This window comes from Platichthys flesus, chromosome 10, assembly GCF_949316205.1.
Source record: "Platichthys flesus chromosome 10, fPlaFle2.1, whole genome shotgun sequence".
Lineage (NCBI taxonomy): Eukaryota > Metazoa > Chordata > Actinopteri > Pleuronectiformes > Pleuronectidae > Platichthys > Platichthys flesus.
Genome location: NC_084954.1, coordinates 24,483,995 through 24,503,770, shown reverse-complemented (window position 1 = coordinate 24,503,770; position 19,776 = coordinate 24,483,995). Strand labels below are relative to the sequence as shown.

The following is a 19,776-nucleotide window of genomic DNA, read 5'->3' as shown; positions in this document are numbered from 1 at the left end:
TCACAATGAGCATCAACTGGATTCCAAATAGAATCAGAAGCATTTGTCAAAAACTGAAACGTGTTTTCACTCAACATCTCCTGGGAGACTTGGTGAGAAAGCAGAGTCCGCTTTTGGACCCAATGTAAGTGGTTCAGGGATGTATTGCTTAAAAAGGCTTAAAAGCCAATCACTAGTCAGGGCAGGAGCAAATAAAGCCTTGTATAATTTGTGTTGGCAGATGGGGGCGTGGTGGGAATGTTGTATACTAGAATCTGACATGCGGAAAGCAAAGAGAGGCCCACCGCGAAGGTGGTGACTGTGACCGAGAGGCTCCACCGCTGCTCTCGAGCAGAGGGCCATGCTGACTCTGGTTTCTCTTCATAACGCACAAGTCTTTCGCCTTTTACTAAAGACTTCCGTGGAGAGGAACAAACATGAGTTGAATCTATTTTTGGCAGGCTTTGCTGTATGGCTGAGCCTTATGAAATTGTGAAAAGTCAAAGAGCTGTCTAGGTCAGCAATCAGGTGTCCACAAAGGAGAGCTTGGGCGGAGGTGATGAGCAGCCATTGTTATGCACACCTACAAACGGTGTACCACAGCAAGGGAGATTTGTGCCAAGAGGTTAGCTTGGACATCCAACACTTGTGGATTATCGCTTCTCGGCCTTTTGGCTAAGATCAAGTGTAGTATCTGTTCCTATCAGTTTAATATCTGATATGTCCTCTATATGAGGACTACATATTAAGCAGATTTTTGGCAAGAGGAGCAGAAATTTGGAGCTTGCTCCCTTCTCTCCACGCATCGACCTATCATTGCAGTGCCGCTGGGAACGGTGCACTCTGTTCTTACCTTGTAGAAAAGCAATCACTCAAACAATTGTGGAGGTTTCAAGGTGAATTCTACACTGGGTCAATGAAACTGAGGGAATGGCCTGGCAGAGTTTGACAAGTGTGCAAAACTGCTCTTATGACTCACTGCCTTGTGAAGTGATTATGCATGACTCTGCACGGGGTCACAATGAGCATCAACTGGATTCCAAATAGAATCAGAAGCATTTGTCAAAAACTGAAACGTGTTTTCACTCAACATCTCCTGGGAGACTTGGTGAGAAAGCAGAGTCCGCTTTTGGACCCAATGTAAGTGGTTCAGGGATGTATCGCTTAAAAAGGCTTAAAAGCCAATCACTAGTCAGGGCAGGAGCAAATAAAGCCTTGTATAATTTGTGTTGGCAGATGGGGGCGTGGTGGGAATGTTGTATACTAGAATCTGACATGCGGAAAGCAAAGAGAGGCCCACCGCGAAGGTGGTGACTGTGACCGAGAGGATCCACCGCTGCTCTCGAGCAGAGGGCCATGCTGACTCTGGTTTCTCTTCATAACGCACAAGTCTTTCGCCTTTTACTAAAGACTTCCGTGGAGAGGAACAAACATGAGTTGAATCTATTTTTGGCAGGCTTTGCTGTATGGCTGAGCCTTATGAAATTGTGAAAAGTCAAAGAGCTGTCTAGGTCAGCAATCAGGTGTCCACAAAGGAGAGCTTGGGCGGAGGTGATGAGCAGCCATTGTTATGCACACCTACAAACGGGGTACCACAGCAAGGGAGATTTGTGCCAAGAGGTTGGCTTGGACATCCAACACTTGTGGATTATCGCTTCTCGGCCTTTTGGCTAAGATCAAGTGTAGTATCTGTTCTTATCAGTTTAATATCTGATATGTCCTCTATATGAGGACTACATATTAAGCAGATTTTTGGCAAGAAGAGCAGAAATTTGGAGCTTGCTCCCTTCTCTCCGAGCATTGGCCTAGCATTGCAGTGCCGCTGGGCACGGTGCTCTCTGTTCTTACCTTGTAGAAAAGCAAACACTCAAACAATTGTGGAGGTTTTAAGGTGAATTCTACACTGGGTCAATAAAACTGAGGGAATGGCCTGGCAGAGTTTGACAAGTGTGCAAAACTGCTCTGATGACTCACTGCCTTGTGAAGCGATTATGCATGAATCTGCACGGGGTCACAATGAGCATCAACTGGATTCCAAATAGAATCAGAAGCATTTGTCAAAAACTGAAACGTGTTTTCACTCAACATCTCCTGGGAGACTTGGTGAGAAAGCAGAGTCCGCTTTTGGACCCAATGTAAGTGGTTCAGGGATGTATCGCTTAAAAAGGCTTAAAAGCCAATCACTAGTCAGGGCAGGAGCAAATAAAGCCTTGTATAATTTGTGTTGGCAGATGGGGGCGTGGTGGGAATGTTGTATACTAGAATCTGACATGCGGAAAGCAAAGAGAGGCCCACCGCGAAGGTGGTGACTGTGACCGAGAGGCTCCACCGCTGCTCTCGAGCAGAGGGCCATGCTGACTCTGGTTTCTCTTCATAACGCACAAGTCTTTCGCCTTTTACTAAAGACTTCCGTGGAGAGGAACAAACATGAGTTGAATCTATTTTTGGCAGGCTTTGCTGTATGGCTGAGCCTTATGAAATTGTGAAAAGTCAAAGAGCTGTCTAGGTCAGCAATCAGGTGTCCACAAAGGAGAGCTTGGGCGGAGGTGATGAGCAGCCATTGTTATGCACACCTACAAACGGGGTACCACAGCAAGGGAGATTTGTGCCAAGAGGTTGGCTTGGACATCCAACACTTGTGGATTATCGCTTCTCGGCCTTTTGGCTAAGATCAAGTGTAGTATCTGTTCTTATCAGTTTAATATCTGATATGTCCTCTATGTGAGGACTACATATTAAGCAGATTTTTGGCAAGAGGAGCAGAAATTTGGAGCTTGCTCCCTTCTCTCCGAGCATTGGCCTAGCATTGCAGTGCCGCTGGGCACGGTGCTCTCTGTTCTTACCTTGTAGAAAAGCAAACACTCAAACAATTGTGGAGGTTTTAAGGTGAATTCTACACTGGGTCAATAAAACTGAGGGAATGGCCTGGCAGAGTTTGACAAGTGTGCAAAACTGCTCTGATGACTCACTGCCTTGTGAAGCGATTATGCATGAATCTGCACGGGGTCACAATGAGCATCAACTGGATTCCAAATAGAATCAGAAGCATTTGTCAAAAACTGAAACGTGTTTTCACTCAACATCTCCTGGGAGACCTGGTGAGAAAGCAGAGTCCGCTTTTGGACCCAATGTAAGTGGTTCAGGGATGTATTGCTTAAAAAGGCTTAAAAGCCAATCACTAGTCAGGGCAGGAGCAAATAAAGCCTTGTATAATTTGTGTTGGCAGATGGGGGCGTGGTGGGAATGTTGTATACTAGAATCTGACATGCGGAAAGCAAAGAGAGGCCCACCGCGAAGGTGGTGACTGTGACCGAGAGGCTCCACCGCTGCTCTCGAGCAGAGGGCCATGCTGACTCTGGTTTCTCTTCATAACGCACAAGTCTTTCGCCTTTTACTAAAGACTTCCGTGGAGAGGAACAAACATGAGTTGAATCTATTTTTGGCAGGCTTTGCTGTATGGCTGAGCCTTATGAAATTGTGAAAAGTCAAAGAGCTGTCTAGGTCAGCAATCAGGTGTCCACAAAGGAGAGCTTGGGCGGAGGTGATGAGCAGCCATTGTTATGCACACCTACAAACGGGGTACCACAGCAAGGGAGATTTGTGCCAAGAGGTTGGCTTGGACATCCAACTCTTGTGGATTATCGCTTCTCGGCCTTTTGGCTAAGATCTAGCCAGGTGAGAAGGGTTTGCGGACGTGGATTGTCATAATGACGTCAGCAACAGTTTCACAGCAGGGACTTCCCGTGCTGAAAAATACTTTGAGATTCATTTGGAAGAGTACTGAAGTTTTTTTGGATAGGAGAGAATTTGGAGTTAATATTCTTTTTGGAGCCTTGTCCCTCAAGATAGATGACCTCCTCTGCTTGCAGAGAAATGCCACCGACCGTTTTTTTGATGTTACGTTCTATAATCTCACCAAGATGGAGGAAACGAAAAGGTTGGCTGATCGTTTGGCTGATGGACCACTGAGGGAGTACCAGATTCAAAGCCTTTGCCGAACTGGTGAGCGTGTTATCACAATTCATAACTATAATCCCTGGGTAACTGAAGAAGCAACCAGATACTTCCTTTCTAAGCATGTGACAGTGATTTCGAGCATGAGGGAAATCAGGGACTCTCTTGACGTTTGGACTGGAAAAAGACAATGTCGTGTGCGGCTGAAGGATGACCCAGATGGTCACGATGGCTACCACCACCCCCCTGCCTCCTTCACCATAGGCACAAATAGAGGATATCTGTACTACTCGGGCCAGCCTATTTACTGCAGAAAATGCACAGACTTTGGTCACACGGCAGAATCCTGCACGCAGGTGAGGTGCAGAAATTGCAAGGGTCTAGGACACAAAATGGGGACTTGTGACCGTTCCAGAAAATGCAATCTTTGTGGGTCTGAAGGACATTTATTTAAGCACTGCCCTGAGGTCCGCTCCTCCTATGCAAGCATTGTAAGGCGACCAATGTGCGAAGATCCTGATGCCTCCTCCCTGAGAGCAATTAACGAGGTAATTGATCAAATGTTTGTGGACAATGAGATTGAGGCAAATGTGGTTGATCCACCTGAACGAGCACCTCCCCCAGAGAAGAAGAAGGGGGAGGAGACTACAACCTCAGAGGAGAGCCAACCTGTTCCTGAGTGGACCACAGTGGAAAGCAGGGGAGGCAAGGGGAAAAAAAGGAGGATCGAGACAAGCGCTGTGCCCCTGGGAGTGGATAGCGTGTTCAGTGTTCTTTCTGAGGTTGTGGAGGAGTCGCAGGAGGAAGGGGAGATGGAGGGGCTGCAGGTGAACAGCGATCAGGATGTGAAGGCTGCTGCCAGGGTGGATGGGCTGGAGGGTGGAGAACATGGACAAATTCCAGTGCAGACTGAGGTGACAGACTCTGACGGCAGCATGCCCCCGTCCGGGTGTGTCCTGGTGGAGTCCCTGGCTCCGAACAACTCTGACAGGGATTTGGTTTCAGAGCAATGCTCATTGCTTCCAGAGGGTAATACCCCCAACTCAGGGCACGCGGTGCCCGAGGAAAAGACACATAGGGAAGGCATTGAATTTGACTGTGAAGTTGAAAATTAGAGAAAACACAGTGTCTCGTCTTTGATGGTTTGTTTGTTTGTTTTGTTTTTTGTCTCATTCCTCATTTACCAGAATGTCCTCATTACATATAGTTTCCATAAATGTTAGAGGTTTGAGGAACAAGGCCAAAAGGGAAGTGGTCTTTTCTCATTTATGTTCAATCAACTTTTCTTTATGCCTTTTGCAAGAGGTCCACTTGAAAAATGAAGACGACGTGAACCTATTCTCAAAAGAGTGGACCAAAGGTGAATCTAGGTGGAGCATTGGGGGGGTCCATTCATCTGGGGTGGGAACACTATGTGGGAATAATGAAGTCCAAGTGGTTGGCAGTTTTTCAGTGGTACAGGGGAGGGTTTTGGTAACAGATATTGACTGGAAGGGAAAGGGGTTAAGAGTTATTAACATATATGCCCACTCTTCTCCAAAGGAGAGAAGGGAGCTTTTTCTTAGTCTTGACACTGCTTTCATGACCAACCGCCATGTGGTAATTGGAGGAGACTTCAATTCCCAAAGTGAGGGCAGCAAGGCCGAGGCCAGTTTAATAAATATTGTTACAAAGTATAATTTGGTGGATTCATATAAAAAAGCTAACCCAGACGATCTTGGCTTCACATGGTCAAATAGTAGAGGGGCGAAGAGTAGGATAGACTATATATTTTGTCCGGTAGAATTTCAGGTGACAGGGGCGAAAGTATCACCAGTTTTTTACACAGATCACAACATGCTCTCAGTAAAACTAACCTCAATGATGATCAAAAATGGTAAAGGGTATTGGAAATTAAACAACAATATTCTAGAGCTCCAGCAGTTTAGGGTAGCATTAAAGTGTTTTCTAAAAGATTGCTTTCATATGAGAGTATTTTATGAAAATGTCTGTGAATGGTGGGAAAGCACAAAGCTGCGTATTAGATACTACACACAGAATTACTCAAAAGAATCAAGGAAAGAGGAATTTAAATTATACTACCGACTGCAAAAAGCCATAAATAAATTAATGGAACAGAGAAATGCAGGTGGACAAATTGATAAGGACTTGCTGAAACATTTGCAAGATAAACAGAGGTTATTTTTTCACAACAGAGCAGAGGCCTATAAATTCCGGTGTCTTAGAGAGAAGTGGGAGAGTGACGAAAAGTGTTCTCCCTACTTCTTTAGACAGTCCAAAGCACAGGCAAAGAGGAGGAGCATAGTTTCCGTTTTAAATGAAACAGGTGAGGAGATTAACGATCCTGATGGGATTGCTCAAGTTATCTCTAATCATTTTTCTACGTTTTTTAAAGCAGAAAAGGTTGACTACATGAAAGGTGCAACATTGTTAGACAATATAGACAGATTCATACCTGAAGATCTGAGAACAGAGCTAGATAAAGATTTTACTTTAGAAGAAATCCTGAGGGCAACCATGTCTTTGAAAAAGGGCAAGGTGCCAGGAATAGATGGGATCACAAAAGAATTTTATATAATATTTTGGGAAGACATTGGGTCATGGCTGTTAGAGTTGTTCACTTATATATGTACATCTGGGATTATGGGGGAATCCATGAGAAAAGGGGTGATATCCCTGCTGTTTAAAAAAGGTGATGTCAACAAAATATCAAACTACAGGCCTCTAACAATGCTTTGTACAGATTATAAGATTTTTAGTAAGGTTTTGACAAACCGTTTGGTGTCAGCTCTACCCTTAATCATCGGCTCAGATCAGACATGTGCAGTACCTGGCAGGCAACTAAACTGGAATTTACAAATGCATAGAGATATACTATCTTATTCTCAGGACAGAAATATACCACTAATTGTCCTCAGTCTTGACCAGGAAAAAGCCTTTGACAGAGTTGATCACAATTTTTTGTTTAGGACACTAAAGAAATTTGGCTTCGGTGCTAGATTCAGGAGTTGGTTGAGGATTTTATACACAGAAGTCGGAAGCAGTGTTAATGTTAATGGCAACCTTGGTGAATTCTTTAAACAAACCAGAGGGGTCAGACAGGGATGTCCAGCATCAGCCCCCTTGTATGTGCTATTCATTGAAACGCTGGCATGTGCAATCAGGAAAAATGTTAACATCAAGGGTATACAGCTGCCTGGTGGTGAATCCTTGACCATATCCCAGTATGCAGATGACACTGTACTGTATTTAAAAGATGATTTCTGTCTGCGCGAAGCTATGCAGGTCATCGACACATTCTCAGTTGCTTCTGGTTCTAGAGTCAATACAGGAAAATCCCAAATCAAATACTTTGGAAAGTGGAAGGACAGAGTTGATAACCCTTTAGGGTTCTCTCTGTGTGCGGGGCCAATGACTTTACTGGGAATATCCTTTGGAAATAACAATGATGGAGAAACTAATTGGGAGACAAAATTGGGAAAAGTGCTGAAAAAACTAAATATGTGGAAATTAAGAAGGCTGTCCATTAGTGGTAAGATTTTGGTTATTAAATCTGATTTATTGCCGACATTACTTCATGTGGCTTATATTTTCCCCATGCCGGCTTTAGTTTGTTTAAAACTTCAAAAATCTCTGTTTCAGTTCATATGGGGAGGGTATGAATACATTAAAAGAGCTACAATGTATCAGCCGGTCGAAAGAGGTGGTAGGGACATGCCAAATTTAGGTTTGAAGTTCAAAGTTTTGTTTTTTTCAAATACATGTAGAATAATGTTAAACCCACCTGAACACAAATGCCAACCATTGATTAAATTCTGGCTCTCTATCCATCTGAGACCTCTTGTGGCGAAATGGGAAAACAGTTTTCCGAAAGCAGAGGTCATGCCAGATCATTATAAAAAAATGATAAGTTGGGCAAAGAAATACAAGGAGTGTTGGAAAAGAGATTCAGTAGTTAATCACAAAAAGCTGTATGAAACGTTGATTGCTAAGTTTGACCCTAAAGATGGTTTGCATGTTCATAGTGACGTGTGGAGAAGAACCCAATGCAAGAGTCTAGAAAACAGATTAAGAGATTTTAATTGGTTGGTGCTTCATAGGAAATTACCTGTGAGGAGTACTCTATTTAATCATGATTTAACATTAAATAGGATATGCCCAAGACGTGGATGCAATGGGGTAGAAACCGTGGAACATGCATTATTTGAATGTCCTTTTGCAAAACAATTGTGGAAGAAATTGGGCCAAAGATTCGGGTTTCTAAAAGAGGTGAATTGGGAAAAAGTTCTGTTCATGGATTTTAGTTTAGAGGGGGACAAAGGTGTGTGCAAAGCCTTAGAACTTACATCAATTGTGAAGGCTAAGTTATGGGAGGTAAGAGGTAGTATAATAAATGAGACGGAAAAGTGGTCGATAGAAAACACTACACACAGTATTGAAGACATTATGCGGCGAAAACTTAAATTGGAGGCGAGCAAATGGGGCATCGACTCAATTAAAGATCGATGGAAAATTATTTTTGACAATCTGTAGACTGAACTCATGAAAGAGTCTTTTATTGTACCTCCTCTTATTTTCTTTTAGTCCGATAGAATTCTGGAGGTCTTAAGATGTGGAGAGATGATGATCTTTGTAATGTAAAGTATTGTACTGCTCATGAGTGAATTAAATAAAAAAAAAAATCCAAAAAAAAAAAAAAAAAAAAAAATCTGTTCTTATCAGTTTAATATCTGATATGTCCTCTATATGAGGACTACATATTAAGCAGATTTTTGGCAAGAGGAGCAGAAATTTGGAGCTTGCTCCCTTCTCTCCACGCATCGACCTAGCATTGCAGTGCCGCTGGGAATGGTGCACTCTGTTCTTACCTTGTAGAAAAGCAAACACTCAAACAATTGTGGAGGTTTCAAGGTGAATTCTACACTGGGTCAATGAAACTGAGGGAATGGCCTGGCAGAGTTTGACAAGTGTGCAAAACTGCTCTGATGACTCACTGCCTTGTGAAGCGATTATGCATGAATCTCCACGGGGTCACAATGAGCATCAACTGGATTCCAAATAGAATCAGAAGCATTTGTCAAAAACTGAAACGTGTTTTCACTCAACATCTCCTGGGAGACTTGGTGAGAAAGCAGAGTCCGCTTTTGGACCCAATGTAAGTGGTTCAGGGATGTATTGCTTAAAAAGGCTTAAAAGCCAATCACTAGTCAGGGCAGGAGCAAATAAAGCCTTGTATAATTTGTGTTGGCAGATGGGGGCGTGGTGGGAATGTTGTATACTAGAATCTGACATGCGGAAAGCAAAGAGAGGCCCACCGCGAAGGTGGTGACTGTGACCGAGAGGGTCCACCGCTGCTCTCGAGCAGAGGGCCATGCTGACTCTGGTTTCTCTTCATAACGCACAAGTCTTTCGCCTTTTACTAAAGACTTCCGTGGAGAGGAACAAACATGAGTTGAATCTATTTTTGGCAGGCTTTGCTGTATGGCTGAGCCTTATGAAATTGTGAAAAGTCAAAGAGCTGTCTAGGTCAGCAATCAGGTGTCCACAAAGGAGAGCTTGGGCGGAGGTGATGAGCAGCCATTGTTATGCACACCTACAAACGGGGTACAACAGCAAGGGAGATTTGTGCCAAGAGGTTAGCTTGGACATCCAACACTTGTGGATTATCGCTTCTCGGCCTTTTGGCTAAGATCAAGTGTAGTATCTGTTCTTATCAGTGTAATATCTGATATGTCCTCTATATGAGGACTACATATTAAGCAGATTTTTGGCAAGAGGAGCAGAAATTTGGAGCTTGCTCCCTTCTCTCCACGCATCGACCTAGCATTGCAGTGCCGCTGGGAACGGTGCACTCTGTTCTTACCTTGTAGAAAAGCAAACACTCAAACAATTGTGGAGGTTTCAAGGTGAATTCTACACTGGGTCAATGAAACTGAGGGAATGGCCTGGCAGAGTTTGACAAGTGTGCAAAACTGCTCTTATGACTCACTGCCTTGTGAAGTGATTATGCATGACTCTGCACGGGGTCACAATGAGCATCAACTGGATTCCAAATAGAATCAGAAGCATTTGTCAAAAACTGAAACGTGTTTTCACTCAACATCTCCTGGGAGACTTGGTGAGAAAGCAGAGTCCGCTTTTGGACCCAATGTAAGTGGTTCAGGGATGTATCGCTTAAAAAGGCTTAAAAGCCAATCACTAGTCAGGGCAGGAGCAAATAAAGCCTTGTATAATTTGTGTTGGCAGATGGGGGCGTGGTGGACTGTTGTATACTAGAATCTGACATGCGGAAAGCAAAGAGAAACCCCACCGCGAAGGTGGTGACTGTGACCGAGAGTCTCCAACGCTGCTCTCAAGCAGAGGGCCATGCTGACTCTGGTTTCTCTTCATACGCACAAGTCTTTCGCCTTTTACTAAAGACTTCCGTGGAGAGGAACAAACATGAGTTGAATCTATTTTTGGCAGGCTTTGCTGTATGGCTGAGCATTATGAAATTGTGAAAAGTCAAAGAGCTGTCTAGGTCAGCAATCAGGTGTCCACAAAGGAGAGCTTGGGCGGAGGTCATGAGCCATTGTTACGCACACCTACAAACGGGGTACCACAGCAAGGGAGATTTGTGCCAAGAGGTTGGCGTGGACATCCAACACTTGTGGATTATCGCTTCTCGGCCTTTTGGCTAAGATCAAGTGTAGTATCTGTTCTTATCAGTTTAATATCTGATATGTCCTCTATATGAGGACTACATATTAAGCAGATTTTTGGCAAGAGGAGCAGAAATTTGGAGCTTGCTCCCTTCTCTCCACGCATCGACCTAGCATTGCAGTGCCGCTGGGAACGGTGCACTCTGTTCTTACCTTGTAGAAAAGCAAACACTCAAACAATTGTGGAGGTTTCAAGGTGAATTCTACACTGGGTCAATGAAACTGAGGGAATGGCCTGGCAGAGTTTGACAAGTGTGCAAAACTGCTCTGATGACTCACTGCCTTGTGAAGCGATTATGCATGAATCTGCACGGGGTCACAATGAGCATCAACTGGATTCCAAATAGAATCAGAAGCATTTGTCAAAAACTGAAACGTGTTTTCACTCAACATCTCCTGGGAGACTTGGTGAGAAAGCAGAGTCCGCTTTTGGACCCAATGTAAGTGGTTCAGGGATGTATTGCTTAAAAAGGCTTAAAAGCCAATCACTAGTCAGGGCAGGAGCAAATAAAGCCTTGTATAATTTGTGTTGGCAGATGGGGGCGTGGTGGGAATGTTGTATACTAGAATCTGACATGCGGAAAGCAAAGAGAGGCCCACCGCGAAGGTGGTGACTGTGACCGAGAGGCTCCACCGCTGCTCTCGAGCAGAGGGCCATGCTGACTCTGGTTTCTCTTCATAACGCACAAGTCTTTCGCCTTTTACTAAAGACTTCCGTGGAGAGGAACAAACGTGAGTTGAATCTATTTTTGGCAGGCTTTGCTGTATGGCTGAGCCTTATGAAATTGTGAAAAGTCAAAGAGCTGTCTAGGTCAGCAATCAGGTGTCCACAAAGGAGAGCTTGGGCGGAGGTGATGAGCAGCCATTGTTATGCACACCTACAAACGGGGTACCACAGCAAGGGAGATTTGTGCCAAGAGGTTAGCTTGGACATCCAACACTTGTGGATTATCGCTTCTCGGCCTTTTGGCTAAGATCAAGTGTAGTATCTGTTCTTATCAGTTTAATATCTGATATGTCCTCTATATGAGGACTATATATTAAGCAGATTTTTGGCAAGAGGAGCAGAAATTTGGAGCTTGCTCCCTTCTCTCCACGCATCGACCTAGCATTACAGTGCCGCTGGGAACGGTGCACTCTGTTCTTACCTTGTAGAAAAGCAATCACTCAAACAATTGTGGAGGTTTCAAGGTGAATTCTACACTGGGTCAATGAAACTGAGGGAATGGCCTGGCAGAGTTTGACAAGTGTGCAAAACTGCTCTGATGACTCACTGCCTTGTGAAGCGATTATGCATGAATCTGCACGGGGTCACAATGAGCATCAACTGGATTCCAAATAGAATCAGAAGCATTTGTCAAAAACTGAAACATGTTTTCACTCAACATCTCCTGGGAGACTTGGTGAGAAAGCAGAGTCCGCTTTTGGACCCAATGTAAGTGGTTCAGGGATGTATTGCTTAAAAAGGCTTAAAAGCCAATCACTAGTCAGGGCAGGAGCAAATAAAGCCTTGTATAATTTGTGTTGGCAGATGGGGGCGTGGTGGGAATGTTGTATACTAGAATCTAACATGCGGAAAGCAAAGAGAGGCCCACCGCGAAGGTGGTGACTGTGACCGAGAGGCTCCACCGCTGCTCTCGAGCAGAGGGCCATGCTGACTCTGGTTTCTCTTCATAACGCACAAGTCTTTCGCCTTTTACTAAAGACTTCCGTGGAGAGGAACAAACACGAGTTGAATCTATTTTTGGCAGGCTTTGCTGTATGGCTGAGCCTTATGAAATTGTGAAAAGTCAAAGAGCTGTCTAGGTCAGCAATCAGGTGTCCACAAAGGAGAGCTTGGGCGGAGGTGATGAGCAGCCATTGTTATGCACACCTACAAACGGGGTACCACAGCAAGGGAGATTTGTGCCAAGAGGTTGGCTTGGACATCCAACACTTGTGGATTATCGCTTCTCGGCCTTTTGGCTAAGATCAAGTGTAGTATCTGTTCTTATCAGTTTAATATCTGATATGTCCTCTATATGAGGACTACATATTAAGCAGATTTTTGGCAAGAGGAGCAGAAATTTGGAGCTTGCTCCCTTCTCTCCACGCATCGACCTAGCATTGCAGTTCCGCTGGGAACGGTGCACTCTGTTCTTACCTTGTAGAAAAGCAAACACTCAAACAATTGTGGAGGTTTCAAGGTGAATTCTACACTGGGTCAATGAAACTGAGGGAATGGCCTGGCAGAGTTTGACAAGTGTGCAAAACTGCTCTTATGACTCACTGCCTTGTGAAGTGATTATGCATGACTCTGCACGGGGTCACAATGAGCATCAACTGGATTCCAAATAGAATCAGAAGCATTTGTCAAAAACTGAAACGTGTTTTCACTCAACATCTCCTGGGAGACTTGGTGAGAAAGCAGAGTCCGCTTTTGGACCCAATGTAAGTGGTTCAGGGATGTATTGCTTAAAAAGGCTTAAAAGCCAATCATTAGTCAGGGCAGGAGCAAATAAAGCCTTGTATAATTTGTGTTGGCAGATGGGGGCGTGGTGGGAATGTTGTATACTAGAATCTGACATGCGGAAAGCAAAGAGAGGCCCACCGCGAAGGTGGTGACTGTGACCGAGAGGCTCCACCGCTGCTCTCGAGCAGAGGGCCATGCTGACTCTGGTTTCTCTTCATAACGCACAAGTCTTTCGCCTTTTACTAAAGACTTCTGTGGAGAGGAACAAACATGAGTTGAATCTATTTTTGGCAGGCTTTGCTGTATGGCTGAGCCTTATGAAATTGTGAAAAGTCAAAGAGCTGTCTAGGTCAGCAATCAGGTGTCCACAAAGGAGAGCTTGGGCGGAGGTGATGAGCAGCCATTGTAATGCACACCTACAAACGGTGTACCACAGCAAGGGAGATTTGTGCCAAGAGGTTGGCTTGGACATCCAACACTTGTGGATTATCGCTTCTCGGCCTTTTGGCTAAGATCTAGCCAGGTGAGAAGGGTTTGCGGACGTGGATTGTCATAATGACGTCAGCAACAGTTTCACAGCAGGGACTTCCCGTGCTGAAAAATACTTTGAGATTCATTTGGAAGAGTACTGAAGTTTTTTTGGATAGGAGAGAATTTGGAGTTAATATTCTTTTTGGAGCCTTGTCCCTCAAGATAGATGACCTCCTCTGCTTGCAGAGAAATGCCACCGACCGTTTTTTTGATGTTACGTTCTATAATCTCACCAAGATGGAGGAAACGAAAAGGTTGGCTGATCGTTTGGCTGATGGACCACTGAGGGAGTACCAGATTCAAAGCCTTTGCCGAACTGGTGAGCGTGTTATCACAATTCATAACTATAATCCCTGGGTAACTGAAGAAGCAACCAGATACTTCCTTTCTAAGCATGTGACAGTGATTTCGAGCATGAGGGAAATCAGGGACTCTCTTGACGTTTGGACTGGAAAAAGACAATGTCGTGTGCGGCTGAAGGATGACCCAGATGGTCACGATGGCTACCACCACCCCCCTGCCTCCTTCACCATAGGCACAAATAGAGGATATCTGTACTACTCGGGCCAGCCTATTTACTGCAGAAAATGCACAGACTTTGGTCACACGGCAGAATCCTGCACGCAGGTGAGGTGCAGAAATTGCAAGGGTCTAGGACACAAAATGGGGACTTGTGACCGTTCCAGAAAATGCAATCTTTGTGGGTCTGAAGGACATTTATTTAAGCACTGCCCTGAGGTCCGCTCCTCCTATGCAAGCATTGTAAGGCGACCAATGTGCGAAGATCCTGATGCCTCCTCCCTGAGAGCAATTAACGAGGTAATTGATCAAATGTTTGTGGACAATGAGATTGAGGCAAATGTGGTTGATCCACCTGAATGAGCACCTCCCCCAGAGAAGAAGAAGGGGGAGGAGACTACAACCTCAGAGGAGAGCCAACCTGTTCCTGAGTGGACCACAGTGGAAAGCAGGGGAGGCAAGGGGAAAAAAAGGAGGATCGAGACAAGCGCTGTGCCCCTGGGAGTGGATAGCGTGTTCAGTGTTCTTTCTGAGGTTGTGGAGGAGTCGCAGGAGGAAGGGGAGATGGAGGGGCTGCAGGTGAACAGCGATCAGGATGTGAAGGCTGCTGCCAGGGTGGATGGGCTGGAGGGTGGAGAACATGGACAAATTCCAGTGCAGACTGAGGTGACAGACTCTGACGGCAGCATGCCCCCGTCCGGGTGTGTCCTGGTGGAGTCCCTGGCTCCGAACAACTCTGACAGGGATTTGGTTTCAGAGCAATGCTCATTGCTTCCAGAGGGTAATACCCCCAACTCAGGGCACGCGGTGCCCGAGGAAAAGACACATAGGGAAGGCATTGAATTTGACTGTGAAGTTGAAAATTAGAGAAAACACAGTGTCTCGTCTTTGATGGTTTGTTTGTTTGTTTTGTTTTTTGTCTCATTCCTCATTTACCAGAATGTCCTCATTACATATAGTTTCCATAAATGTTAGAGGTTTGAGGAACAAGGCCAAAAGGGAAGTGGTCTTTTCTCATTTATGTTCAATCAACTTTTCTTTATGCCTTTTGCAAGAGGTCCACTTGAAAAATGAAGACGACGTGAACCTATTCTCAAAAGAGTGGACCAAAGGTGAATCTAGGTGGAGCATTGGGGGGGTCCATTCATCTGGGGTGGGAACACTATGTGGGAATAATGAAGTCCAAGTGGTTGGCAGTTTTTCAGTGGTACAGGGGAGGGTTTTGGTAACAGATATTGACTGGAAGGGAAAGGGGTTAAGAGTTATTAACATATATGCCCACTCTTCTCCAAAGGAGAGAAGGGAGCTTTTTCTTAGTCTTGACACTGCTTTCATGACCAACCGCCATGTGGTAATTGGAGGAGACTTCAATTCCCAAAGTGAGGGCAGCAAGGCCGAGGCCAGTTTAATAAATATTGTTACAAAGTATAATTTGGTGGATTCATATAAAAAAGCTAACCCAGACGATCTTGGCTTCACATGGTCAAATAGTAGAGGGGCGAAGAGTAGGATAGACTATATATTTTGTCCGGTAGAATTTCAGGTGACAGGGGCGAAAGTATCACCAGTTTTTTACACAGATCACAACATGCTCTCAGTAAAACTAACCTCAATGATGATCAAAAATGGTAAAGGGTATTGGAAATTAAACAACAATATTCTAGAGCTCCAGCAGTTTAGGGTAGCATTAAAGTGTTTTCTAAAAGATTGCTTTCATATGAGAGTATTTTATGAAAATGTCTGTGAATGGTGGGAAAGCACAAAGCTGCGTATTAGATACTACACACAGAATTACTCAAAAGAATCAAGGAAAGAGGAATTTAAATTATACTACCGACTGCAAAAAGCCATAAATAAATTAATGGAACAGAGAAATGCAGGTGGACAAATTGATAAGGACTTGCTGAAACATTTGCAAGATAAACAGAGGTTATTTTTTCACAACAGAGCAGAGGCCTATAAATTCCGGTGTCTTAGAGAGAAGTGGGAGAGTGACGAAAAGTGTTCTCCCTACTTCTTTAGACAGTCCAAAGCACAGGCAAAGAGGAGGAGCATAGTTTCCGTTTTAAATGAAACAGGTGAGGAGATTAACGATCCTGATGGGATTGCTCAAGTTATCTCTAATCATTTTTCTACGTTTTTTAAAGCAGAAAAGGTTGACTACATGAAAGGTGCAACATTGTTAGACAATATAGACAGATTCATACCTGAAGATCTGAGAACAGAGCTAGATAAAGATTTTACTTTAGAAGAAATCCTGAGGGCAACCATGTCTTTGAAAAAGGGCAAGGTGCCAGGAATAGATGGGATCACAAAAGAATTTTATATAATATTTTGGGAAGACATTGGGTCATGGCTGTTAGAGTTGTTCACTTATATATGTACATCTGGGATTATGGGGGAATCCATGAGAAAAGGGGTGATATCCCTGCTGTTTAAAAAAGGTGATGTCAACAAAATATCAAACTACAGGCCTCTAACAATGCTTTGTACAGATTATAAGATTTTTAGTAAGGTTTTGACAAACCGTTTGGTGTCAGCTCTACCCTTAATCATCGGCTCAGATCAGACATGTGCAGTACCTGGCAGGCAACTAAACTGGAATTTACAAATGCATAGAGATATACTATCTTATTCTCAGGACAGAAATATACCACTAATTGTCCTCAGTCTTGACCAGGAAAAAGCCTTTGACAGAGTTGATCACAATTTTTTGTTTAGGACACTAAAGAAATTTGGCTTCGGTGCTAGATTCAGGAGTTGGTTGAGGATTTTATACACAGAAGTCGGAAGCAGTGTTAATGTTAATGGCAACCTTGGTGAATTCTTTAAACAAACCAGAGGGGTCAGACAGGGATGTCCAGCATCAGCCCCCTTGTATGTGCTATTCATTGAAACGCTGGCATGTGCAATCAGGAAAAATGTTAACATCAAGGGTATACAGCTGCCTGGTGGTGAATCCTTGACCATATCCCAGTATGCAGATGACACTGTACTGTATTTAAAAGATGATTTCTGTCTGCGCGAAGCTATGCAGGTCATCGACACATTCTCAGTTGCTTCTGGTTCTAGAGTCAATACAGGAAAATCCCAAATCAAATACTTTGGAAAGTGGAAGGACAGAGTTGATAACCCTTTAGGGTTCTCTCTGTGTGCGGGGCCAATGACTTTACTGGGAATATCCTTTGGAAATAACAATGATGGAGAAACTAATTGGGAGACAAAATTGGGAAAAGTGCTGAAAAAACTAAATATGTGGAAATTAAGAAGGCTGTCCATTAGTGGTAAGATTTTGGTTATTAAATCTGATTTATTGCCGACATTACTTCATGTGGCTTATATTTTCCCCATGCCGGCTTTAGTTTGTTTAAAACTTCAAAAATCTCTGTTTCAGTTCATATGGGGAGGGTATGAATACATTAAAAGAGCTACAATGTATCAGCCGGTCGAAAGAGGTGGTAGGGACATGCCAAATTTAGGTTTGAAGTTCAAAGTTTTGTTTTTTTCAAATACATGTAGAATAATGTTAAACCCACCTGAACACAAATGCCAACCATTGATTAAATTCTGGCTCTCTATCCATCTGAGACCTCTTGTGGCGAAATGGGAAAACAGTTTTCCGAAAGCAGAGGTCATGCCAGATCATTATAAAAAAATGATAAGTTGGGCAAAGAAATACAAGGAGTGTTGGAAAAGAGATTCAGTAGTTAATCACAAAAAGCTGTATGAAACGTTGATTGCTAAGTTTGACCCTAAAGATGGTTTGCATGTTCATAGTGACGTGTGGAGAAGAACCCAATGCAAGAGTCTAGAAAACAGATTAAGAGATTTTAATTGGTTGGTGCTTCATAGGAAATTACCTGTGAGGAATACTCTATTTAATCATGATTTAACATTAAATAGGATATGCCCAAGACGTGGATGCAATGGGGTAGAAACCGTGGAACATGCATTATTTGAATGTCCCTTTGCAAAACAATTGTGGAAGAAATTGGGCCAAAGATTCGGGTTTCTAAAAGAGGTGAATTGGGAAAAAGTTCTGTTCATGGATTTTAGTTTAGAGGGGGACAAAGGTGTGTGCAAAGCCTGAGAACTTACATCAATTGTGAAGGCTAAGTTATGGGAGGTAAGAGGTAGTATAATAAATGAGACGGAAAAGTGGTCGATAGAAAACACTACACACAGTATTGAAGACATTATGCGGCGAAAACTTAAATTGGAGGCGAGCAAATGGGGCATCGACTCAATTAAAGATCGATGGAAAATTATTTTTGACAATCTGTAGACTGAACTCATGAAAGAGTCTTTTATTGTACCTCCTCTTATTTTCTTTTAGTCCGATAGAATTCTGGAGGTCTTAAGATGTGGAGAGATGATGATCTTTGTAATGTAAAGTATTGTACTGCTCATGAGTGAATTAAATAAAAAAAAATTCCAAAAAAAAAAAAAAAAAAAAAAATCTGTTCTTATCAGTTTAATATCTGATATGTCCTCTATATGAGGACTACATATTAAGCAGATTTTTGGCAAGAGGAGCAGAAATTTGGAGCTTGCTCCCTTCTCTCCACGCATCGACCTAGCATTGCAGTTCCGCTGGGAACGGTGCACTCTGTTCTTACCTTGTAGAAAAGCAAACACTCAAACAATTGTGGAGGTTTCAAGGTGAATTCTACACTGGGTCAATGAAACTGAGGGAATGGCCTGGCAGAGTTTGACAAGTGTGCAAAACTGCTCTTATGACTCACTGCCTTGTGAAGTGATTATGCATGACTCTGCACGGGGTCACAATGAGCATCAACTGGATTCCAAATAGAATCAGAAGCATTTGTCAAAAACTGAAACGTGTTTTCACTCAACATCTCCTGGGAGACTTGGTGAGAAAGCAGAGTCCGCTTTTGGACCCAATGTAAGTGGTTCAGGGATGTATTGCTTAAAAAGGCTTAAAAGCCAATCATTAGTCAGGGCAGGAGCAAATAAAGCCTTGTATAATTTGTGTTGGCAGATGGGGGCGTGGTGGGAATGTTGTATACTAGAATCTGGAATGCGGAAAGCAAAGAGAGGCCCACCGCGAAGGTGGTGACTGTGACCGAGAGGCTCCACCGCTGCTCTCGAGCAGAGGGCCATGCTGACTCTGGTTTCTCTTCATAACGCACAAGTCTTTCGCCTTTTACTAAAGACTTCCGTGGAGAGGAACAAACATGAGTTGAATCTATTTTTGGCAGGCTTTGCTGTATGGCTGAGCCTTATGAAATTGTGAAAAGTCAAAGAGCTGTCTAGGTCAGCAATCAGGTGTCCACAAAGGAGAGCTTGGGCGGAGGTGATGAGCAGCCATTGTAATGCACACCTACAAACGGTGTACCACAGCAAGGGAGATTTGTGCCAAGAGGTTGGCTTGGACATCCAACACTTGTGGATTATCGCTTCTCGGCCTTTTGGCTAAGATCAAGTGTAGTATCTGTTCTTATCAGTTTAATATCTGATATGTCCTCTATATGAGGACTACATATTAAGCAGATTTTTGGCAAGAGGAGCAGAAATTTGGAGCTTGCTCCCTTCTCTCCGAGCATTGGCCTAGCATTGCAGTGCCGCTGGGCACGGTGCTCTCTGTTCTTACCTTGTAGAAAAGCAAACACTCAAACA

At 43.6% G+C, this 19,776-nt stretch overlaps 20 non-coding genes across 20 annotated transcripts; all 20 read left to right on the top strand.

Annotated features, from left to right (window-relative positions):
• The first annotated feature begins 344 nt into the window (after window positions 1–344).
• LOC133963461 (U5 spliceosomal RNA) lies at window positions 345–457 on the top strand. Its single transcript, XR_009922962.1, has one exon. It is a non-coding gene; the product is annotated as a U5 spliceosomal RNA (small nuclear RNA).
• A 177-nt stretch (window positions 458–634) lies between these two features.
• Window positions 635–826, top strand: LOC133962915 (U2 spliceosomal RNA). Its single transcript, XR_009922480.1, has one exon. It is a non-coding gene; the product is annotated as a U2 spliceosomal RNA (small nuclear RNA).
• A 513-nt stretch (window positions 827–1,339) lies between these two features.
• Window positions 1,340–1,452, top strand: LOC133963460 (U5 spliceosomal RNA). Its single transcript, XR_009922961.1, has one exon. It is a non-coding gene; the product is annotated as a U5 spliceosomal RNA (small nuclear RNA).
• Window positions 1,453–1,629: 177 nt separating this feature from the next.
• Window positions 1,630–1,821, top strand: LOC133962936 (U2 spliceosomal RNA). Its single transcript, XR_009922500.1, has one exon. It is a non-coding gene; the product is annotated as a U2 spliceosomal RNA (small nuclear RNA).
• A 513-nt stretch (window positions 1,822–2,334) lies between these two features.
• LOC133963458 (U5 spliceosomal RNA) lies at window positions 2,335–2,447 on the top strand. Its single transcript, XR_009922959.1, has one exon. It is a non-coding gene; the product is annotated as a U5 spliceosomal RNA (small nuclear RNA).
• A 177-nt stretch (window positions 2,448–2,624) lies between these two features.
• LOC133962867 (U2 spliceosomal RNA) lies at window positions 2,625–2,816 on the top strand. Its single transcript, XR_009922435.1, has one exon. It is a non-coding gene; the product is annotated as a U2 spliceosomal RNA (small nuclear RNA).
• A 513-nt stretch (window positions 2,817–3,329) lies between these two features.
• LOC133963457 (U5 spliceosomal RNA) lies at window positions 3,330–3,442 on the top strand. The gene has a single exon (XR_009922958.1). It is a non-coding gene; the product is annotated as a U5 spliceosomal RNA (small nuclear RNA).
• Window positions 3,443–8,612: 5,170 nt separating this feature from the next.
• Window positions 8,613–8,795, top strand: LOC133963069 (U2 spliceosomal RNA). Its single transcript, XR_009922607.1, has one exon. It is a non-coding gene; the product is annotated as a U2 spliceosomal RNA (small nuclear RNA).
• A 513-nt stretch (window positions 8,796–9,308) lies between these two features.
• Window positions 9,309–9,421, top strand: LOC133963456 (U5 spliceosomal RNA). The gene has a single exon (XR_009922957.1). It is a non-coding gene; the product is annotated as a U5 spliceosomal RNA (small nuclear RNA).
• A 177-nt stretch (window positions 9,422–9,598) lies between these two features.
• Window positions 9,599–9,790, top strand: LOC133962595 (U2 spliceosomal RNA). Its single transcript, XR_009922178.1, has one exon. It is a non-coding gene; the product is annotated as a U2 spliceosomal RNA (small nuclear RNA).
• A 513-nt stretch (window positions 9,791–10,303) lies between these two features.
• On the top strand, window positions 10,304–10,415 carry LOC133963790 (U5 spliceosomal RNA). The gene has a single exon (XR_009923274.1). It is a non-coding gene; the product is annotated as a U5 spliceosomal RNA (small nuclear RNA).
• Window positions 10,416–10,589: 174 nt separating this feature from the next.
• Window positions 10,590–10,781, top strand: LOC133964227 (U2 spliceosomal RNA). The gene has a single exon (XR_009923693.1). It is a non-coding gene; the product is annotated as a U2 spliceosomal RNA (small nuclear RNA).
• Window positions 10,782–11,294: 513 nt separating this feature from the next.
• LOC133963640 (U5 spliceosomal RNA) lies at window positions 11,295–11,407 on the top strand. Its single transcript, XR_009923133.1, has one exon. It is a non-coding gene; the product is annotated as a U5 spliceosomal RNA (small nuclear RNA).
• Window positions 11,408–11,584: 177 nt separating this feature from the next.
• Window positions 11,585–11,776, top strand: LOC133962586 (U2 spliceosomal RNA). The gene has a single exon (XR_009922170.1). It is a non-coding gene; the product is annotated as a U2 spliceosomal RNA (small nuclear RNA).
• A 513-nt stretch (window positions 11,777–12,289) lies between these two features.
• On the top strand, window positions 12,290–12,402 carry LOC133963629 (U5 spliceosomal RNA). Its single transcript, XR_009923122.1, has one exon. It is a non-coding gene; the product is annotated as a U5 spliceosomal RNA (small nuclear RNA).
• A 177-nt stretch (window positions 12,403–12,579) lies between these two features.
• LOC133964110 (U2 spliceosomal RNA) lies at window positions 12,580–12,771 on the top strand. The gene has a single exon (XR_009923580.1). It is a non-coding gene; the product is annotated as a U2 spliceosomal RNA (small nuclear RNA).
• A 513-nt stretch (window positions 12,772–13,284) lies between these two features.
• Window positions 13,285–13,397, top strand: LOC133963786 (U5 spliceosomal RNA). The gene has a single exon (XR_009923270.1). It is a non-coding gene; the product is annotated as a U5 spliceosomal RNA (small nuclear RNA).
• Window positions 13,398–18,563: 5,166 nt separating this feature from the next.
• Window positions 18,564–18,749, top strand: LOC133963021 (U2 spliceosomal RNA). Its single transcript, XR_009922566.1, has one exon. It is a non-coding gene; the product is annotated as a U2 spliceosomal RNA (small nuclear RNA).
• Window positions 18,750–19,262: 513 nt separating this feature from the next.
• On the top strand, window positions 19,263–19,375 carry LOC133963455 (U5 spliceosomal RNA). The gene has a single exon (XR_009922956.1). It is a non-coding gene; the product is annotated as a U5 spliceosomal RNA (small nuclear RNA).
• Window positions 19,376–19,552: 177 nt separating this feature from the next.
• LOC133962839 (U2 spliceosomal RNA) lies at window positions 19,553–19,744 on the top strand. The gene has a single exon (XR_009922408.1). It is a non-coding gene; the product is annotated as a U2 spliceosomal RNA (small nuclear RNA).
• The last annotated feature ends 32 nt before the right edge of the window (window positions 19,745–19,776 follow it).